The sequence below is a fragment of the Hippichthys cyanospilos genome, chromosome 21, assembly GCF_059441005.1.
Source record: "Hippichthys cyanospilos isolate Australia breed blue-spotted pipefish chromosome 21, RoL_Hcya_1.0, whole genome shotgun sequence".
NCBI lineage: Eukaryota > Metazoa > Chordata > Actinopteri > Syngnathiformes > Syngnathidae > Hippichthys > Hippichthys cyanospilos.
The window spans coordinates 12231964-12254722 of record NC_142389.1 but is presented as its reverse complement, the minus strand read 5'-3'; the positions used below and the strand labels follow the sequence as shown (position 1 = coordinate 12254722).

General features: G+C 41.1%; 1 pseudogene; it reads right to left on the bottom strand.

The window, feature by feature from the left end:
• Nucleotides 1-587: 587 nt before the first annotated feature.
• Nucleotides 588-2071, bottom strand: LOC148406631 (uncharacterized; annotated as a pseudogene).
• Between the last annotated feature and the right edge of the window lie 20688 nt (nt 2072-22759).

Here is a 22759-nt window from a genome sequence, read left to right as displayed (position 1 = left end):
TGGACATTTATTTTTGATTCATTGCATGCTAGCCTACTATGCCCTGAGTATGCTCAGTAGAGGACACCCTGTCCTTTCCTTTGATGTCTAATCTGTTTATGTGGGATGCAATTAACTTTGCAAAGAAAAAATTGGACATGCAACTGTGTCCATGGTCGTGGACATTTGTTTTTGGTCTATCTTCTGACTCATTGGAGCTGCCTTCCTAAGTCCTCATGTGCTCAATAGAAGACACCATATCCTTTCCAATGATGCCTCATATGGTCGGTTAGGATGCAATTACCGTAACTTTGCTGAGACAAATTGGACACACAACTGTGTCCACTGTTGTGGAAATTTGTCTTTGTTCTATATCTTCTGACTCATTGGAGCTCCTCGCCTAAGTTCTGGTGTGCTCAGAAGAAGACATCCTGTCCCATGATGTCTCATGTGTGTGACGCTTTGAGACACTGGAAATAACGGGCGTGTATGGACCCAACAGACACTGAACACAAAGTAACAAATGAGGAGGGAGTTTAATAACAAAAGGAGCACGTAACACGCGACCGGAATTAGAGAATAAATAAAATCAAAACTCTACAGGGGCCAAACGGGGCACCAAAAACGACAATGACAAAAGGTGTCAGTGCATGTCCAGTAAGTAAAAGGCAAACCACTGGAGGGGTGGAACCCACAGGACGGCGAGGTCGAAAGTCGTGCCGGAAAAAAACGTAACAATAAGTAAGGCGCTAGAAAAAGGACTCGAGGGGAGAAAAAGTAACAACAAAAGGTAGCGCGGAAAATATTCACGTAGCAAGTAGTATTCAAGTAGCAACTGAGGGAAACAGCTAGGAGACGGACAAAATAAATACGATACGTACAAACTCGGGAAACTCGAAAAAACTCGGGACCTAAGAGACGCTGACACAACAGAGGTTCAGAGAATAAACTGACGCCGCCGCCCGGTTCCGGCTGCACTAAATAGGTGATGAATATTGAGAACAGGTGCGCAGCCGGTGGTTCCACCCCTCATCCAGACAGGCCTGTCCTGCAATAAGATAAAGCCCCACGAGGGGGAGACATGACAGGTCATGACAGCCCCCCCGCTTCAACGAACGCCCCCCGGCCGTCTACCTGGCTTGCAAAATACGGCTTGCAAAGTTACGGAGGAAAGCGGGGTCGACGACCCAGGAGCGGGGTACCCAAGAACGTTCCTCTGGCCCGTAACCTTCCCAGTCGATGAGGTACTGGACATCCCTGCCCCTCCACCTGGAGTCCAGAATGGCCTTCACCGAGTAAACTGGGCCTCCGTCAACCTCGCACGGAGGAGGGGGAGGCATCACTGGCTCAGGGAGCAAGACAACACTGGCTTAAGCAGGGAAATATGGAAGACAGGGTGTACCTTCATTGTCGGAGGCAAGGTGAGTCTCACGGCCGCGGGGTTGATGACAGACTCGACTCTGAAGGGGCCGACGAAATGAGGTTGCATCTTCTTAGAGGTGCCGACCAGGTTCAGATCTCTGGTCGAGAGCCAGACCTCTTGGCCCAGACGGTACTGCGGGGCCACCCTCCTTCTCCAGTCCGCAAGCTGGCGATTGCGCTCTGCAGTGCGGGAGAGGGCCACCCGGGTATCGCGCCACACTTTGTGCGCCCTCCGCAGGTGAGCTTGGATAGACGGTACAGTGACCTCCCACTCTTGCAAAGGAAACACTGGGGGTTGATAGCCATATTCCACATGGAAAGGGGACTTGCCAGTTGCGGACGAGACGAGAGTATTATGCGCCTACTCCACCCATGGGATGTGAGCGGCCCACGAAGAGGGATGATGCTGACTGACGCAGCGCAGGGCTGCCTCCAAGTCCTCATTGACCCTCTCCGTCTGACCATTCGACTGCGCGCGGTGCTCAGAGGACAGGCTGGCAGTGGCCTCCACTGCCTTGCAAAACGCCTTCCAGACTCGTGGTATGAACTGGGGTCCTCTGTCTGATACTATGTCCGACGGGAGGCCGTGGAGACGGAAGACATGCTGGACCAGGAGGTTAGTGGTCTCAAAAGAGGAGGGAAGCTTGTGAAGGGCGACAAAGTGGGCCATCTTGGAAAAGCGTCAATGATGGACAAGATGACCGTCTTTCCCCGGGATGCTGGCAGGCCCGTGACAAAATCCAAGGCAATCAGTGACCAAGGTCTAGAAGATACCGGTAGTGGATGCAGGAGACCCGCCGGAGGACGATGTGACGACTTTCAACTGGAACAGACCCGGCATGCTTTCACATATTCTTTAACGTCCTTGTGCATCTTTGGCCACCAAAACCTCCGCCCGACCAAGAGGAAGGTCCCTGAGGGACCCTGGGTGATAGGCGACCCTAGACTCGTGAGCCCACTGCAGGACGGAGGGGCGCAGTTGGTCTGGCACAAACAGCTTGCCCGCTGGACAATTCATGGGTATGGGAGTGACTCTGTTAGCTTCAGCGACTTGGTCTTCCAATTTCCACCGGACACCACCAATCTCCTGAGCCTCGGCCAGGATTGTCTCTGAAATCGGATAAAATTGATGAAATTGAATCCGGTGAAAAAAAGGGCCCACCGGGTTTGGCAAGGGTTCAGCCAGCGGGCTGAGCGGATGTATGATAAGTTCTTATGGTCTGTGAAGACTTGGAACGGGGTCATGCCCTCCAGCCAGTGCCTCCACTCCTGTAGCGCGAGGACGACGGCCAGCAGGTCTCGGTTTCCATAGTTTTTCTCAGCAGGACTTAGGCGGCGCGAGAAGAAGGAGCAGATGTGCAGTCTCCCATCTTCCGGGAAGCGCTGGGACAGGATGACCCCCACTTCTGAGTCGGAAGCGTCCACTCTACAGCAAATGACAGGTCAGGATTAGGATGGGTAAGAACCGGCACAATGGTAAATAACCACTTTAGTTCCTCGAAGGCCCTGGTGGCTTCAGGAGTCCAGGCGAAGGGTGCCTTCACAGATGTGAACCGTATCAAAGCTTCCGCTCTGGTGCTATAATAGTGAAGGCGTCACCGATAGAAATTGGCGAATCCAAGGAACCTTTGCAACTGCTTCCTTGACGTTGGAGTCGGCCACTCGACCACAGCCTGGACCTTGGCTGGATCAGCTCGTATTGGGCCTGCCTCCACAATGAACCCCAGGAACTCGATCGATTTAGCATGGAATCCACATTTTCGGCTTTAACGTAAAGTTTGTTCTCTAATAGGACAATGTGTTTGGATGGGATGCAGTTAACTTTGCTGTCTTGCTGAGACAAAATGGACACAGATCTGTATCCACTGTTGTGGACATTTGTCTTTGGTCGAAATCTTTTTACTCAATAGCACCCCCTGAGTAAATTCTAGAGTGCTCAGTAGAGGACACCCTGACTTTTCCAATGATGTTTCATGTGTTTGGGTGGGATGTAACTAACGTTGATGGACACAGTTGACACAAACACAAAGGCTGGGTATATGGCTGGGATGTCTTATTCTTTTAAGAAATTTTCTAAATTGTTGCCGAACTCAAAATTGTCATCAGTAAATGAAGTAACTTAAATAACCCTTACCTATAGTTTTTATTTGCCTTAGGAATACAGGCAATCTAGTGCTAAATCCATCTGAATTCATACATATGAACAATTTAGTCTCCCATTAGCATATGAGACATAAACTCAGCTATTTCTGTGTTTCAACTGATTACTAAGTGCAAAGGACTGTCACTTCAATCTCCTTTGCAATTTTCTGCCAGCCAGGATCCTTGAATAGCTATTGGCACCTACGGCGACGACATGACAACCTGCAGCTTCCTGTACTTCTGACTAACGATGCTTTTATGAAAAGCTGTGAAAGTAATCATGCCGCACATGTTGTGAGGTGATAGACGTTCAGGTGGCGCTATTATAGTGTCTCCCCATCAAAACATATTTGCGGTGCAAACCCCATGTCCATGTGGAGTGATAAAGTACCGCGTCCCATTATTTTTGTCCACATATTGTATAGTGCACCTTCATTTCCATTGCTTCAATCTCTACCGTATTGTCTTACCTGCCATTGTGCTGGAGTGTGTGTTGAATGCAGATGACTGAGCGACTGAGGTGGCGGCGGCGCGTCGTCGTGTGCGTGGCCTCGTCACACAAACGGAGACGGTGTGGGGGAGCCACGACGTGCCCTTTGGCCCTGCCCATCAATTATGGATGCCGCGGAACACAAAACACACACTGGGAGACGCACACAGGTGGGGATAAGTCAGGGTGGACATAACGTTGTAAAAGTACAGCAAAGCCAAAAGAAAACAAAGAAGAAGAGTCAATTAAGTCACATTAGTTGGTGTGCTTGTATTTCAACTAAGTAAATAATATACAAAATCCGTAACAGGAATTCTACTAAAGGTAATAATCCTCACTTTTGAACAAGAATGCACATAGTGTGTTGACTGTTGCTTTCTGGCGTATTCATATCATAAACACACGTTAAATCATCAAATAATGGTACGTATTTACGGTATCAAAAAAATACCATTGATTTGTATCAATTATTTGAATGATTAGATACAATTAAGTTGATTTTTTTTTTTTTTTTCCTGGTTACTGCTATTTAATAAGGCTCGGCCGATTTTCGCCCAGGACAATTATCTGCGCAGATATTTGGCTTTTTGACATCCTTATGGTTCATAATTAATCAAAAACTTTATTTTATCTAAATAGCAAAATATGCAATAATTGGCATTTTTTGGGTGTTGATATTGAAACATTTTACACCCAAAAAACAACAGAAATTTGGCCAACTTTTCTCTTGAGAGGTCAAATAACTTTTAAAACAAAGTGTAATGATGCTTGCCATATCTTCATTGTAAACATAAGGGACCAAAACGCAAGCTATTTCATTCATTGTCCTCCTGAGACCCAGTCTCTTCATTTATGTCCTCTGTAGTGGACATTAGCTTTTGCTCTAGATCAGGGGTGGCCAAGTTCTGTCCTCCAGAGCCACGATCCAGCCTGTTTTCATTGTGTCCTTTCAACTAACACACCTGATTCAAATGATTAGCTCATCAGCCAGCATGCTTTGCAGAATCCTGATGACACTGATTTGAGTCAGGTGTGTTGGTTGAAGAGATGCATTGAAAACAGGCTGGATTGTGGCTCTTGAGGACCAAACTTGGCCACCCCTGCTCTAGATGTTTTGACTCAATGGCGCTTCCCTACAAAGTCTTAGTGTGCTCAGTAGTGAGCATAGTGACTTTTCCAATTGTGTCTTATGTATTTGGGTGAAATGCAATTAAATTTGCTGTTCTGAGACAAAACGGACACAACAGTGGCTATATTTTTTTTAAAAAAATGTCCGTTTTTGCGGAATTTCTGCACGAAAAAAAGCTCCTGATTATCATCTTACCACACGTCAGAGGCCAGGAGAAGTGGAGACTGAAAGCTCTGTTCATTCGACTCACCTCCTGCTCTCGCCTCTCCGCCTTTGCGTTTTGAGAACAAAAAGGCGGTGTGATATATACGCCGGGATGCTTGGCAATCGTCAAAGCATCGATCAAACGTTTTAACGGCGCGTTCTATTCATAGAAAGCCATTAATCACCTCGGCAGGCTGAAGCCTCAAAAGAGACCGTAGGCGCCAAACTTTAATGTCGAGACCCCTTTATTTGCACGCGAGATCTGAACAGAACGTGGGTGTTACCTTTGAAAACAACCTCGCCGTCACTGCATATGTAAATGTGTCACTTTGCTTCTGAAGTCTCACTCATGACGGTGCAATCTGTTGACAGGAGGTGTCGTCTTCATTTGCACATCACTTGTGTTTGCGTGTGTGGTATTTCTGTTAAAATTAAGGTACACACTACAGCTGGGCGTGTTTTTTTTCTCTTGTTGCTGACGATGTATCAATCAGCCTCTCATTACATTCCTCAGTGTTATTCACACCATTAGACAGAAAGAAAATTGCACAATTGTGTATTCAGCATCATTCCAGGATGGGCCCGCGAGACGTTAATGTGCGTCCAGATGGATTTGCGAAAAAAGAACCTTTTCAAAGTCAACCGCTAGTTTGTAGATGGAAATAGGAAAGGAAAAACTGCATTTATCATGAAAGCTCAAACAAAATTTGCCTTTCACAAACTTTCAGAGGTAGAACGACTCATGGCACCAACAATAAAGGTCCTTTAGAAGTTCATATTTGTATTCTGTGTATAAAAACGCAATAGGCAATTTGCGCACCCTTTTTAGTCATGCACCCCCTCTTCATCATCCTAACAGAGTTAGTACACCTCTCAAAACAGGTCAAAACAACATCTATTCATGTGTGGTTTCATGAAAAAAAGATAGGATTCATTATTATGAAGCATTTCATAGTGGTTATTTAGTCACATTTTTCAAAATTTGAATCTTCAATGTTGTGCTTTCTGTTATCTTGTATAACAACTAACAAATTGTAATAATAAATTGTGCATGGGTCAATGATAGCCAAGCAAAGGTCAATCACACCCTGAAGTAGACACTGATTGGCTGACATTGCGTTTGACATAAATTCATAGGCTCCTGTTGTGAGTGGGAGCGCAAGGTCAGGACCAGAAAGAAGACATGAATGGAAAATTTAACATTGAAAAACACCCAGACAGCACCTTTGATAAAGGTAGAGTCATATGCATACTTTGTAATAAAGAAATTGGTGACAACAGAAGCAACTCAAGTTTGGCCTTCCACATAAATGAAAAGCACCCGGAGCTAAAGTTAGAAAGAAAGGACACTAATGTGGTGAGCCATCGCAAAGCTCTTTGCCAATTTAAAGTCAAGAACTGTCTGCAACAGACAGATTGGACATTGTTCCATTTGATTTTTTTTTTTTTTTTACTAATTATTTGGCAGACCACAAAAGAAACAGCGCCATTTCTTTTAATGGTTGGAATTAAATGTTGCGGCCAGCACTTGGGACAAGCCTCAAATACAGCAGAAGGTAAATGGATCCAACTTCATCTGGTAACAAAAAATAAATGACTGAAGCACCCTTTTTGTATAGTATATGACTCTTTTGATTTACCACAAATGACACAATGTAGTGAAATAAAAATAAAACTCCGGTTGAGGGTTTTTCTCTGAAAATTTTAGAAGAGATTAAAAGCATATCTTTTGAAAGTACAAGCATTACACATGGACTTGTAGAATCTGTTCCATGTAAAATCATATTTTATTACCAAACAAGAGGTGGGAATGAAGCATGTGTGAGTCTGTATGTTGGAAATGAACTCCCACCGCTGTCAGGAAACGAGGGGGAAATAACACAGACAAAAGCCTTATTAGTTGCTGAAGCATATTATTTTAATGGCGAAAGTGATGAGAGGAAAAATAAAGTTCAGCGAGAAAGAATGGAGAAGTTGGGAGAAGTTAAGAAGTGGAAATCTTATTCTGGGAGTGTAGGGTGAGACAGTGACGAAGGGAGTCAAATCAGACAAAATCACTTCCCGCTGTCTCCTTGTTTCGTACCCTGAGAGATGTGCAACCTCCGCTCTGTAATGCATTGAAAAACAACGCTTGTTTGACAAGCTTGTTTTTCTTCTTTATTTTCATGACATCTTCATGTCATTTTTATTTTGTATTTCAACCTGCCAAACTGTTTTTGAATAGTTTTACTTAGTGTATATGATAAGGTTAATAACATAAATGACAGTCATTTGCAACTGTCATAAATGAAATAAAAATAATACCGGTAGCTATATGCTAGCTGTATTTGGTTTAATTACTTAAATTTCTGCTAATCTTCAAATTAAACCAAAACAACTTCATTAAGTTTTCCTTTTTTTCCTATTGCCTTGAAAAAAGTATAATTATGGTATAAGGCGGTATGGTATACAGCACAGATAGTTCAGTCAAAAGTTTGGAAACACTTTCAAATTCCACTATTCTACAACAATACAATTTCTAGTACTTCAAGCTGCATCTTTAAAGGGAAAACTTAAAAATTTATTAAACACGTTGTATAATATGTTCTATGCGGCCACATTAGCGAACTGTGATTGGTCATTACTCAAGCCATGAGCAACTGTCATGTCTATTTCAGGTACCTCTAAGTAGCGCCACTAAGAATAGATTTTACTCCTGACCAGCTTAAGAAAATGGATGTTCCACAATGGAAATTCCACAAATACAATATTAATCAGAATGCCTTGTTTAGACTACCATATTTTCCACACTATGAGAAACACCTTTGAAACATGGCCTATCTTAAAACTGTTGTTTTCCTTTCATAAAAGGTGCACTGGATTATAGGGCCCACCTTCAATAAATGCCCTTTTTAAAACTGTTTTCATATATTGGGCACACCGCATTATAAGGCGCATAGAATAGAAGCTACAGTAGATGCTGGGGTTGTGTTATGTATCCACTGGATGGAGCTGCGCTAAAAAGGAATGCCAACAAAACAATCAGATAAGTCAGTCAGTAACTTTATTAGACATAGTAGAAATAGTAGAAATCTTTAAATCCCAACTAAAAACACATTTATACTCAAAAGCATTAAGTTAATGGGCCTGTCTGCAGCTTTCTTCTTTTTTTTTTTCCTGCCCCCTTCTCTCGGTTGAGAGATCGACCGTCTGCGGTCCACTTGGTTGGACTGTGGGAAGGTTCCTGCCTAATGGCTTTGCCTGCTGTCAAGTCATCATTGCACTATATAGCACAATATGTTTTCTGTAATCTATATTGTTTACATGTATTTGTCTGTAATGTGTATCTTTTTGTCTGTATTTGGTACATGCAGCATCCAATTCAACCTTTGGGCCTGGAAGGGGGACCATCTGTGGTCCCTTCTGAAGGTTTCTGATTTTCCCCAAATTGGGGTTTTTGAGTTTTTCCTTCCCCTTCTGGGAGCTTTGACAGGGGATGCTGTTGTGTACCTTACACCGAAAAGATGTCTCTGTATGACTTCTTTTTTCTCGACATGACCTCTTTTTCATTTGTGAAGTCCTTTGAGACTTCGGTGATTTAGGGCTATACAAATAAAATTTGATTGAATGTGATTAATAGACTGTGAGAAATAAAAAATAAAGATGATTTGTGGAAAGTATTATCTAAAGCAGGGGTGGGCAACTGGCCCTCGAGGGCCGGTGTCCTGCATGTTTTCCAGTTTTCTCTCCCTAACACACCTGATTTAAACCATTAGCTCATCAACAAGCTCTGCTGGAATCAGCTGTGTTTGAGAGAGAAAACGGGTAAACATGCAGGACACCGGCCCTTGAGGCCTGAAATTGCCCACCCCTGATCTAAAGAATGGGGGAAAAATAACATTTGAATACATTAAAAGATTGTTTAGCTCAATGACAAGACACATCAAGTGTCTATAATAATGAAATTATGCTTCAATTAAATATACAAAGTAATTTTTTAATCAAATTGCAATTAAAAACAGAAAAAAAATATTGTTTTGTTGATTTAAAAACAGTTTCTGGATTTATCTTATAAAATGGCGCTTTCTTTGACAAAACATTTGTTGCTCCTTGTCCCAATATAAATTACTACAAAATTGGAGCATGTATTGCATATCAAAATTTCAAATAGTAAAAAATACATTTCTAACTGAAATGCAGAGGTAAAAATGGAAGATTTGACATGGCAATAAAGTTATTTTATATTTTTTATCCCTCAAAAATGAACACTTGTGGTTTATGCACTTTATAAAGTGCACTTGATTATAAGGCGTACTGCCAGCTTCAGAGAAAATTCAAGGCTTTTAAGTGCGCCTTATAGTGCGGAAAATACGGTAGCGTGCCAACCTTAAAATAGACAAAGTTGCATCAAATTGCATCAAATTTTATTTTATTTATCGGTTTATTTTATTTTGAACCAGCAGTTTTCTTAAAAAATAAATATATACTTTTTTGGCGGGGTTAAAAATCGGAAAAAAGATGAGTGAAACTGACTCAGCAGTTTGATACAATTTTTGACAAACATTGAGCTACTTTTGACCCAGTAATTTTCAAGTGATATTTAGACACTTTCTGCAGTAAAACCTTTTGTTGATAATTAATTATCTGGGGTTATGGCACATTTTCAGTCGATAACAACTGGACAAATGTGTATTAAAAGTATTAAAACAAACATCCTTGACGTAAAACTGTCACAGCAGAAGGAGATCATCATATTTTTCAGGAAGGGGCCTTATTTTAGGAGAAGCGGAACCGACAAAGGTGCAATATTGAAGTTCATAGAAGTGAGGATAGGAATAGTTTCTGCTAACACGAAAAAACAAAGAAAAATAATGATGTGTCGGAGGTGACGCTTTTTTCTTTTTGACATTTCATGGATGATATTTTGATACTATCAGATCATCTTTCAGTTGAAATTGCTACGTTATGTGAAGGTTGGGGAAACTTGCTGCGGACGTTTGAGTCCACGGACCGTTGAGTTTTGGAAGACAACAGGGTTCCGTCATCCTCCTCTTCTTTTCTTTGGGGAAAATTGCTTGGCTTCTTGTCCAAGTTATTCTTTGACAGACATTTTGGAATGGATTCAAAAAGAAAACAAGAGTCCTTCCTTTATCCAAAACGTGATAATTTAGGGACTTGGAAAAAGTAACCAAAGAGGCAGTTCTTAGCAAATATTAAATATTCCACTCCCGCGATCAATCTTTTCATTTAGGATTCGAAGCCCACTTGATGCTCATCATTTTTGTCGAGCACTGATTCACTTCCCCACAGTGCCCTTCCTCATCCATCCTGGTGGCTTCTTCTATTCCTCCCATCAGTCTCCATCAGGAATGACTTCTGCCACTTCATTCATGTCTGTCCATGCATCTCTTTCTTATCCTCCTGCTTCTGTCTTTTTCCATCCATCTCTCTCAGGGTAAACAGACAGGCGCGGCATGGTGAAGGCGCTGTGCTGCGCCTCTATTTATAAATACAAAGCTACACGTACTGAATACGATGATCAAATATATCAATGTTGATTAATTGTATACAAGAGAAGAGATGCTCTCCTCCCTTGGAATTTTATTTTTAATCATCAAGATGTATTACTTGTTTGTCAGGAAGAGAAATGGCTTAGTGGGACACAGTGTATTCTTGAATACCTGAAACTAAAACTGTCTTGCCTCAAAAAACAACTTGTGCGACAGCTTAACTTTTCGATTGTCTTTTTTTGATAAATGTATATATCATAAATATATATATCATAAATATATATATATATATATATATATATATATATATATATATATATATATATATATATATATATATATATATATATATATATATATATATGTACAGTGGACTCCTAGTTTACGACGTCCCTAGCTTGTGTTTTTTTCCCTTTACGACCGCAACGTTTTTTTTGTCCCCTCTTTACGCCATTTTTTTCCCCATTACGACAAAAACTCCTCAAACATAGTGGTCAGTGTGCGTGCGTGACTCTGCGAGTTGCTCCACGTTCATACGTCTGCATAAGCATCACCGCTTACGTCACTAGAATGTATAAAATCCAAACTTATGCGAAATAGCTATTGCGTTGAGAACCCCAGATAAAAACATAAAAAATGTATATACTCATAAAAAATTGGTACCAAAATAGTATAGTAAGTGCTTCGTATATATAATATACATGTACAAAATCAGAAAACATCATAAATAAAAAAATCTAGAAAGGATTTATTAACCTTTGAAGGGCGCTTGTTATGCCCATATTCCCCAGTAAGGGTAACGTACTTCGTATATTCTTGATTATCTCCAGCTTCGTTTCCATATAAATCATCATCTTACTTCTCTCTTTAACATCACTACCAATCTTGGGACCCATGGCTAACCCATTCAAATTTGAATTAAGCAGTAGTATGCACTATAAAAAATGGTTCTGTAGCCACTCGCGACAGAATAAAGCTTTACCATTCCGCCATTTTGAAACGAGTGAGGCCGACCAATAGCAGACCAGCATATCCGTGAGGAGACGTCGACCAATAGCATACCGGCATTGCAGTGACGCGTTGCATGGAGGCATTGACAGCAACTGAAAATAAAATAAATGCAATTACCTAAAAAGCCTGCAGACGGAGACAAAACAATACAAATACAGCCAACCCCCTAGGATTATGACAGTTGTTTTTGTTGCAGAACTGGGAACATACCATAAAAAGGGGATGAAAAAGCTCAGTATTCCACCACAACATTAAAAAGATGTAAGCCAGGGACGCTGTAACACGGGGGTTCACTGTAAATATATTGAAGGGATTTATGTAATTTTTACATATGATAATGAAGCTTTTATTAGTTTTCTCTAGTGATATTTAGTGTAATATAGATTGGTAGGTTTTTCTTCATTCTTGACTTGTAATATGATCATTTAGGCATTGTGGTCTGGTCACCCCCCAGGGGGCCTTCCTGCTGTGACAGACGCCATAACACCTAGAAGTAAAGGAAAGCGTCTCCACTGCGCATTGTTTCGTTCTCAACCTCGAATACACATATCAGTCAACTGACGCCCACAGGTCTCGGACTGTGGGGGACTCCAATGTATCTCCAGAGTGTTCACCAAGGTGCTGAGGGGGCTGGATTCAAACCCTCCACCAAAAAGGGGGAAGCAGAGGACCCGACACAACTCAACATGCTGACCTGGCCATGGGACCACTCCTTTTGGTGGACCGGTGAATACAAAAGATGGGAGCGGAAGACCAACCAGCATCATTCTCAACGTGACACGGGAATGATCCATAGATCTCCGTTTTGGACAATTGGCTTGCAAACTGCATGAGACAGTTTAGTAATAATATATCTTCAAAGTGTTGTTGACGCGATGAACGAGTGCATGTGTGTTTATCCCGGCTCATACCCGAACACACAGGAATCTTAGTCAACTGGGTCCGCTATCAAAACTAAAATTAAATATATTCGATGAGCAACGTGATGCAGTAGTGGTTAGCACTTGTGCCTTTCTGTCGGTTTGAATCTTGTTTCCTGCTGCCTGGCGAGGCAGTCAAGGTGTACGGTGCCACGCTGACTGATTGAAGGAAATTGCACTGCCTCATATTCTGGAACGTCGGTCCATTTTGCTCACCCGCTGACTAAATATAGTTCCTCAGCCAATAAGGCATTATGAAGTCATGCTGAACACAAGCATGTGCATTTATCACGCTGTGAAATTTGACGTGAGCAATAATTCCATCTAATTTGCCAAGTGCCGAACTTATTACCTGGGAGTGACTCACACTATGAAGTCAAACTTAAAAGGCCAGGAGGAATGAAGGGACGTTTATACATGGAGGGGGGGAAAAAAGTAATCACATGTCACGAGAGAAACCGACATTACCCTTGGAGATGGGATGCAAGCGTATAGACGTCCCGCAGAGGAACATGTGGACATACACGGCCACGGACCACGTGAATCTTTACATCAAGGCTTTATTGCGGAGAGGCCTCAATGGCCAGTATAATTCATGAATCATTTACAGTCTCTCCCTCAGGAGCATGTGTTTAAATATTAATGCTCTCCATTGAGATCACAAAGCCACCCTGACCTGCATAGCGGGGTCTGCTCCCCCAAGGCTGACGTTCCTCGCCGAAGCACATACAAAACACTTCCGTGGATCATCCGCATTCAGAGATATGCCACGGCTAAACAGCTTGGCCATAAAGTCCACCCCGAAGATGGATACATCTGCACGCTGGTGTAGCCTTGCATGTGAAAAGTCAGCCCTCCCAGAAGGCTTTTGCACACAGTGACGTGAACATGTTGCCTTCAGATAAATGACCAAGCATGAAAAAAAATCCTGATTTTTTTGTCATTTCTATTACCTGCAATAGCCGTGAGCAGCTTGCTCACATTTGAGACTTGCTTCAGGGACCGCATCGGCAGCTGGAATACATAAATAATATTATTAGCCGGATGGTCCAATGGAAAAATTATGCTAAGAGCTTCCCGTTTTGTCTTTCACAGCATGATGACTAGTTTTAATAGGACGTTCATGACAGCTTATTCAGAGCCTTGTTGTAGGAAGCCTGCAAGCAGTGAATGAGTTCTAAGTCATATCTTCCACTCTAGTGGACGTTTGATTTTGGTCTTGATCTTTTGACTCATTTGAGATAAAATAAAAAACCCAAGTAGAGGGCATTCGTGGCCTTTCCCAGAAAACAGAAGAGGTGAATACATTCACAAAACAAAACAAAACACACACACACACACACACACACACACACACACACACATATATATATATATATATATATATATATATATATATATATATATATATATATATATATATATATATATATATATATATATATATATATATATATATATACAGTGTGTGTTTTTTTGTATATATATATATATATATATATATATATATATATATATATATATATATATATATATATATATATATATATATATATAACGGTCCACGGATCAACTGGTATTGGGCCGTGTGGGCCGCACTCGAAATAATGTTTTGGGACTGATTTAGTTTAACAGTTCATTCATTTGTGCTTTGTTTGGCTTGATCTTTGAATTTTGGCGCCACCTCTGGCCACTGTTAGTATTACATTTTTTATTGAGAAGGATGGTGTGGTTTCGAGAGCAGTCAGTGACGCACACGTCGTTTTGTCTCTGTGAAATCTGGCCCATGACTGTAACTTGTACTTTCTTTTTAAGAATGGTGTCATTTATGTTGTGCCCAAAATTATTGTTTTTTGTTGAGCCAACAACTTGTGACTGTGGATAACATGCTAGCTTCATTGTGTTATATGGTGCTGCCCTGTATGCGTTTAGCTCATTCGCATTTTCATTTGTGCCAGGTATTTCCCTTGAAATTAATAGCTTTTATAATTCAGTTTTATGATTGATGAAGTCCCCCCGGTCCGCAGTAAAAATCTCAAGCGTTGACCAGTCTGTGGTGACAAAATGGTTGGAGACCACTGTTGTAATACATTTTCACAAAATCAGGCGTATGTCTCAGAAAAAAAAACACAAATATTGCTATATTCTAATTCTATGCTTAATTCCCTATAAAATGGTATATAATACATGGAGGTTGCTAAATATTGGACAGAGTTACAGCATTTTGTTGAAAGTTGAAAACCCCAGTTTTGAGAAAAACATATTTAACGTTTTGGCACATCCATCTTTCAACGGTGCGTATCATCAACTAATCCCTTAATTTCATACACTGCTATTACGATTTGAACCTTGTGGCTGCTGTTCAATGAAAGTAGAGACCTTAAGTAGGTTCTTTTGGTTGAAATCCTTAAATGGACATTTCTGTCAAAAATGTTTTTTTCATCAATAACTCAAAACTAATCTCCATGACATAGGCATGGTTTTGTGAAACCACAACATCTTATATTTTCATTGTGAACGTGTTATGAATCACAAAATAGTTTCACAGTTTATTTGAAGTTTTTGTGCAGACAAATAATAGGATTTTTCTGAAGGTCAACTGTAATATCTAATCCTGTAATATAAGGTTGTTTTGATTCCTGCAACAAGAATTTTTTCTGTTATAACAAAAATTTTTAATGTATTTTCTACAAATACGGTTCATGTATATTGTCAGAAAGCACATGACCAAAATGCAGAAGCGTTTACTGAAGGAAGGCAGATTGGTTTGGCAGCAGATTGCACGCCTCTGAGGCTTTTAGGACCTTGACTAACAAGTTTATTTCCTTCTATAAACATTGGATTGTGAAATATCAATAAACATAAAAGAACAATTAAAAAAGAAACTGCATTAATAGTGTAAAAACATGCCCATGTGTCAAGGTAAATTAAAACAAGTACTGTATTATTCGGACTATAAGCCGCACCCGTATCAGTGCCGCACCAGCAAAAATTGATGCACGTACACAGGCTGTTTTTCAAAGCATTTTAACGTCAATAAACCCGCACCAGCAATTAAAACTTACCTTTATATATGTGCACATAAAATGCACATTGGCCGCACTGGACTATAAGCCACAGGGTCCAAATCATGAGAAAAAAGTTGCGGTTTATAGTCCGAAAAAATATGGTAATTTTGTGTGCTTTTAAATAAAGATACCACTCTATTTTTTAATCTTGAAATAGAACTTCATGGTATTATGTTGACAGCAGTTCATAAAGAACATATTTATTTTTTAACAACTGAATGAAGAAAATTGAGCAAATTTTCGTACTGTCAACAAGAATCAAGAGTGGGGTGTAATACCGACTGTGACCTGTGAGGGGCAACATAGTACCACAAGGCAATTAGAATACCGGATACGAAGAACAGGTTTAACATTTGACAATGTGAGAGTAAAAAGGGTCCACTCAGTTTAATTTTAAATTTTTGTTGTGTTTTTTTTTTGTTTGTTGTACATAGAGAAACAGCAGTCAGAAAATCAAAGGTTGAAATCTGGTTTTGTCTTCAGAAACACATTGGAGAAAAACGCAAAACAAACTTTTGCAGAGTAATATTCAGTTTTTATTCTATATTTCACACTTCAAAACAAAGCATGAAAAAGTCCCTTTCTTCAATATCACTTCTTGGTGTTTCATCTTTTTCTCATTCCCCTGTAAAATGTGCATTTTTACCAAGCGGTCACCTCCTGTTGGCCGATACCCGTTGATGACAACTTTCTGACAAGTCGGAGCAGATCACACCCTACATCACAGTATAAACACTTATAATATATTAAATGTCAGACCACTGCTTTCACTGAAGGGGAAGACTTATGGGCAAACTGCCGCTAATTTGTTGTGACATCAGTGGCTATGCAGTTGCTAGATTCTTTCAGTCAAGTTTCCATAATGATTTCTCGTTCATCGACTCATGTATTCCATGTCTAGTTTTTGATGCTTGCTGTGGTTAAGTTGGAGCTATAGCGACATGTAGTAGTTCAAACAGACGATATCTTCGGTCTAAGGAAAATTGACAATGACAAAGAAACGAGGAAATGACAAGTATGGCGCAGTCTATATAATGACAGAAAAAAACACGGAAATACAGGCTTTAGATCTGGCACATTTTTTTGAACATATAGAGCAGACGAATACTACCAACATCTGCCACAACTGTGTACTCCACTAACACATGAGGACCCTTTTCCAACTGCCAAGGAGCCCAATTAGTGTCACCTCCTTTCCGCATCACAGCTCACTTTCTTCCTCCAATTCCCTCTTTGTTCTCACCTATAGAAGAAATAAATTCTCACCCTTTGCCCCCCTCAGATTCGCACACACATGTCGAGGTATCTGCTGCCCCCCCCCCCCCCCCCCTTTCCTAATTTTGATTCGTTCTCTTTCATCACATCTTGAACGTCTCGCTCCCCAATGCACTTTTAATAAGGCTCTGTTCGGATCAATCCCGCCCAATCAATACTTAATATTAGAAAGAAGCACTCGGCCTTTTTACTTGCAAGAACTCCGGCATATTGTCCAGACACGTCTGCGCTCAACCTATTCACACCAAACCTAATGAGATATTGAATTGGCCTCTGCTACGCTCAAGGTGCGCCTAATACTGTACCATCCACAATTGGTACATTTCTCCTCCAAGTGCCTGATAATATTTGATGAGAGGCTCATTTTTCTTCATTTGTTTCATCGTATTGAAACAATGCAAGCGTCGCTTTGACTGAACATCCCTTTGGCTCCTCCGCAACTGAGTTGAGCTGCAAAATTGATATTCCGCCATGTGTTCCCAATAATAAATGAACCCAGGGCCACTTGGCTCTCAGCACTAAAAGCATTTACATCCAACCATGTGACTTTTTTTTTTTTTTGGATGAGGCTACTTTCAAAAGTGACAACAAAAATCGAGTCTGTCAAGATGGTCCCAGAATTCCCATTAAGCATGCAGTACACGCCAAAACGTACTGGCTGTAATGAGAAGGCAGCAGCTAGATTTTAAGGATGTCTTACTTGGGCTGTATTATTTATCATGTTCGGAGCCTCAAGCTTTTTAATGGTCTCCACTCTCATTATCCAGTCTGTTTTCTTATCGTGCCTTTCAAAGCACCACCCCCCCTTAATGGAGAAACAAATAGATTCATACGAGATGGTAATTACAGCATTAAACGTTGGCATTAACTAGAACAAAACAGGCGAGAGTGACTTTGAGGGACACGGGCGACAGGCTGCAAGTCCAACAGCGTCAGATTACCCAGCATGCTTGTCTGCCACTCGTCTCCACCTTGTTTATATCTGTTTCCTGTCTTGGCGGTGATGGATGAGGCCTCAGAGAATGCAGAGGACAGGGTCGGTCCAGAGTTGCTAGGAACTGATTTCTTGTCAGTTCAGTTGCCAACTCTTTCTTTTTGTCCCTAAAATAAGATGGAGTTCTGATGAAGAACATTTGTAAAATCAAAACCTATCTACGTATAACACGAGGGGATAGTGTACAGTCTCATAACCATTTTTGACAAGACTTGGCGAGGATTTAAATATATTCGCCAAGCTCTACACTGAAAAATTCAGCTCTGACAAAGCCTTTTGGATTATAGGTGACATGCCTTCAATAAACAAGAACATTCCATTTTCCTTGATTCATGCTTTGAACGCGTTGCTTCAATTAAGTGCTGTTGTTGGTCAATATCATATACTTCTCATCGTTTAGTTTTCATCAGTCAGCCTGTTTCCTGAAGGGGGATTATTTCATTTCATGTGAGACCATGAAGTCTATTGCTCAGACATCCTTGATTTTGACCATTATGCAATAGGACCAAATCACAAATATAAAACATGTTGTCAGCACCAATTGTCCTCTGAAAAGATTAAGGAGAAAGAAAATAACACTTCTAAATACCTGAGCTGTCAGGATAATCCTAAATCTTTTTGTATTGTTTTGTATTGACTTGGTCTCAACTTCTTAAAGGCTTTCTCAACTTGGTCTCAGTTCTTTAATATCTTGCCCTTGACTTGTGCTCAATTCCTCAAAGAGTTGGTCTAAATTTGGTCTGAACTCCTCAGTTTTGGTCTTGATTTGATCTCAATTCCTTGACTTGGGCTGAAATGTTCAAAGTCTTGGTCTTGACTTGATCTCGACTCTTCAAAATCTTGGTCTTGACTTGATCTAAACTCCTCAGTCGTGATCTTGACTTGGTCTCAACTCCTCAAAGTCTTTGTCTTGATTTTGTCTCAAGTCATCAAGTCTCATTCTTGACTTGGTCTCAATTCCTCAAAGTATTGGTCTAGATTTGGTCACAACTCCTCAGTCTTGGTCTAGGTTTGATCTCAACTTCTCAAAGCATTGGTCTAAATGTGGTTGCAAGTCCTTGGTCTTGATCTCATCTCATCTCAAAGTCTTGATCTTGACATGATTTCAATTACTCAAAGTCTTTACTTGATCTGCAATCCTCAAAGTCTTGGTTTTGATTTGGTCTTGACTTGGTCTCAGTTTTTGCAGTCTTGAATACAAGACTATGACAACATTTACCAAATTTTAGGAGCGTAATCGAAATGTGCACTCAAGTTAGATGAAAAAAAAATTCCCTTGAACATATTTCTATAGTGAACCACTGATATTCAAGTAGACTAAAAGGAGTCCGATGTGCTTTTATTGATTCATAGATGGTTGTTAAGGAGTGTAACTTAATACGTCTCTACATAGCAAACCAGAGCCACGGTGCAGTTTAACAGCATTTCCTAATGAACTTTGAATTAGACACTTAAGCTGTCCCTGGGGTATGCATGCCTTGTGTCGTCCAAGAAACAATCGAGTGATGGACAGCATTGTCAAAATACAAAAAAAGAAAAAAAAAACAGCTTAGTAATGCTCCACATGGAGTCCCGATATTAGCAATGGATATCCACATCCCTGCCAGGAAGAGCTCATGAATAAACAAGACTCCTATTTGTATAGGCATCCCTGCGGAGTCCTTCCACGATTGTGCTGTTCTACTAACTAGCTCTGCTGTGGGAACATGACAGTATCGCCACAACACATGTTCTTAAGTGATTAAAATTTATTCTGCCCTTGTAGGCCTAGCTTATCAGAGGATTTTTGAGTGTTTTTCAGCCACACTGATGGTCACTGGGGGCAGCTGCGAATAGGAGATAAAAACGGCATTTTTCTGTCGCCATTCAGCCGGCACACATCGATACTCTCGCATACCACCGAACGTTTATCAGGACGGAGCGCTGTGGCTCACAAAAAACGATTCCCTGCACTGAATCGGAGCCTTATCTGAATCCTATTGTTGGAGGGCTGCGGTTATTGGGTTTTCTCAGGAAAAGACAGGGACGACGGGAAGACGAGACAGTTGTAATCCTTCCATTCCTTACCGCCGAATACTACTAAACATTAGTCAGCTGTCACCTGTATAAGATTAAGATCCTCCAATGTTACTTTCAGGGTGACTCATCACCGAAGATTCATGCGTTATGCCAAAGTGCACCGTAATTGAATAAAAAATTTTAGTACCTCGGCATTGCCAGTTAAAGTCAGAGCGAAGACAATCTCAGAGAGGATGATTAATCTTTTACGGTGTAGGAATATGTGTGTAGGGTTTATTTTACAAGAGAGAAAGGAAACCTGGGAGGTATTTGAGATTGGTTGATAGCTTTACACATAAGTCACGGTCCACAGGTGAGTGAAATATGGGGAGGGTATTGATTTCCACCTACACCGCTCTCATTATCTCCTGAGAGATAAAGTTTGCAAGTGAGGTAGAGATCCTCTAAATTCCAAATACTTAAAACCCGTCCAATGTACTTGACCTTGCAAACTTTCCTCGCTGGCAGCCAAGTAAAGTTTCCCGTCAGCTCCTGGCTCTGAGAACTAATGAGGGCTTGTCGAGAGACTAGTGCCTGCTATCTGTGGGGCCTTGTTGTGAAATTAAAGGTCATCCGCGCTGGATCGGTAACCCTGATACCGACCCCTCCCTTACCCCAGTCACACCCCTCGCTAGCCAACTGGGAAATCAAACGCCATTAGAGCAGGGAGGCGTCCTTTATCATGGCAGTCATTATGGTCCCAATCATTAGCCTGACCACACAGCGTCATTTAGCCTTCCCATTTAGCTTCTCACCAGCCGTGTGTCAAAGAGCCCCACCAGTGACAATGTCTCCTGCAATTTTGGGAGCTTCGGGGAATTATGCAGAAAGGAAAGCAATTAGGGCTCCTGATAGGAATGAAGATTCAAAGCTGGCCTGGACACTAATGGAACAAGGAGAAGGGGGAGATAGTGTAGGAGATTGAGGACTGAATGACTTATTAATATGGCTAATGAGGACAACGGAATTAGCCCGAGACCCAGCGACCGGCTGTGCGAAAGGATAGCTGGAAAGTGGATGCCCTAATGTTGGTTTCGCCACCCAGCAGGGGGCGACTCCATTGGTGAACTTAATGAGTAACGTGGCTCGGGAGCTTGAGTGGCCATTTTCATACTTAGCAGTCAACCTCTAGTTTCCCAAGAGAGAACCAAAGGGTCCTTCAGGCAGACCTTGAAAGTCTAATTGCTCCACGCACTGAGGTGAGGCATGCAGGTTTTTTTTTTTTCAAGCAAAAATAGGTGTTCATATGAAAACAAATTGGCAGCACGGCTTCACTCATATATACAGTTGATTAGGATAGATCCCGTGTACATTATAGGAAGATATGCTTTTAGTTTCACTCAATTAAGGAGGTGCAGTTACGTTTTTTTTGCCCTGAAACATGCAAAAAACAAACAAAAAAAATACAGCTGAGCAAAAAGTTTGCGCTTTTTACTATTTTTAACTGGGCACCCAGTGTAAGAGGCAAAGAGTTTTGAGAGATGTCTTGTTGTTTGAAAAGCACCAGTGATTTTTCACAGCATGGCTGGTGCTAATTAGTCTCTCTCCCATATTCCCCCAAAGGCTCTGTGAACCCCTTTGCCCCCCACCAACTGAGAAGTCAACCCAAGATGAGACAATGATGAGGAAAAAAAAAATCTTCGAAAATAGCAACATCCAAGATATGGAGATATATTTTGTCTTGAACTCCTAACATGATTTACATTTTACTGATAAACATTTGAAGGCCAGATGAAGATTAAAAAAAATTACCATAAAATAGATAAAAAAAACAGATGCTTAAATGGGATTTTTGACATCCAAAATTCTTTTGAAAGGCAAAAATCATTCTTTTTTTTCTGAGTTAAGGAATAATCTGTAGTGCTAGGAACTACACGAAATTAACAAAACTTGTACTGTCCAATGGAAAATCCATCAATTTTCTATAGCTGCTTATCCTCAATTGGGTCGCTGGCTTGCTGGTGCCTATTCAAGCTGCCTGCAGGAAGTAGGCGAGGGACACCCTGCGAGACAAACAACCATTCACACACCCAATCACACCTATGGATAATTTAGAGCATAGGTGTTGAATTCCAGTCCCCGAGGGTCGATATCCTGCATTTTTCAGGTTTTCTCACACCAACAGACCTGATTCAGGAGATTATCTTATTAGCAAGCTCTGCAAGAGCTTGAAAATGTTCCTAATTATTTGAATGAGGTGTGATTGAGAGAGAGGGTAAGAAAACATACAAGACACAGACCCTGGAGGACTGGAGTTCGACACCTGTGATTTAGAGTGTCCAGTGTTCCTGCCCGGCATGTTTTTGGAATGAGGGAGAATGCCGAAGCACCTGCAGGTAACCCACGCAGGCACGGGGAGATGCTCCACACAAACGATCATGACTTGAACTCAGGACTCTGAACTGAGAGGTGGGCGTGCTAACCGTGTGGCCCCCCCAATGGAAAATGTACTAGATATTTCAGACTCCAAGGTAGATAGATAGATAGATAGATAGATAGATAGATAGATAGATAGATAGATAGATAGATAGATAGATACTTTATTCATCCCCGTAGGGAAATTCACATTTCCAGCAGT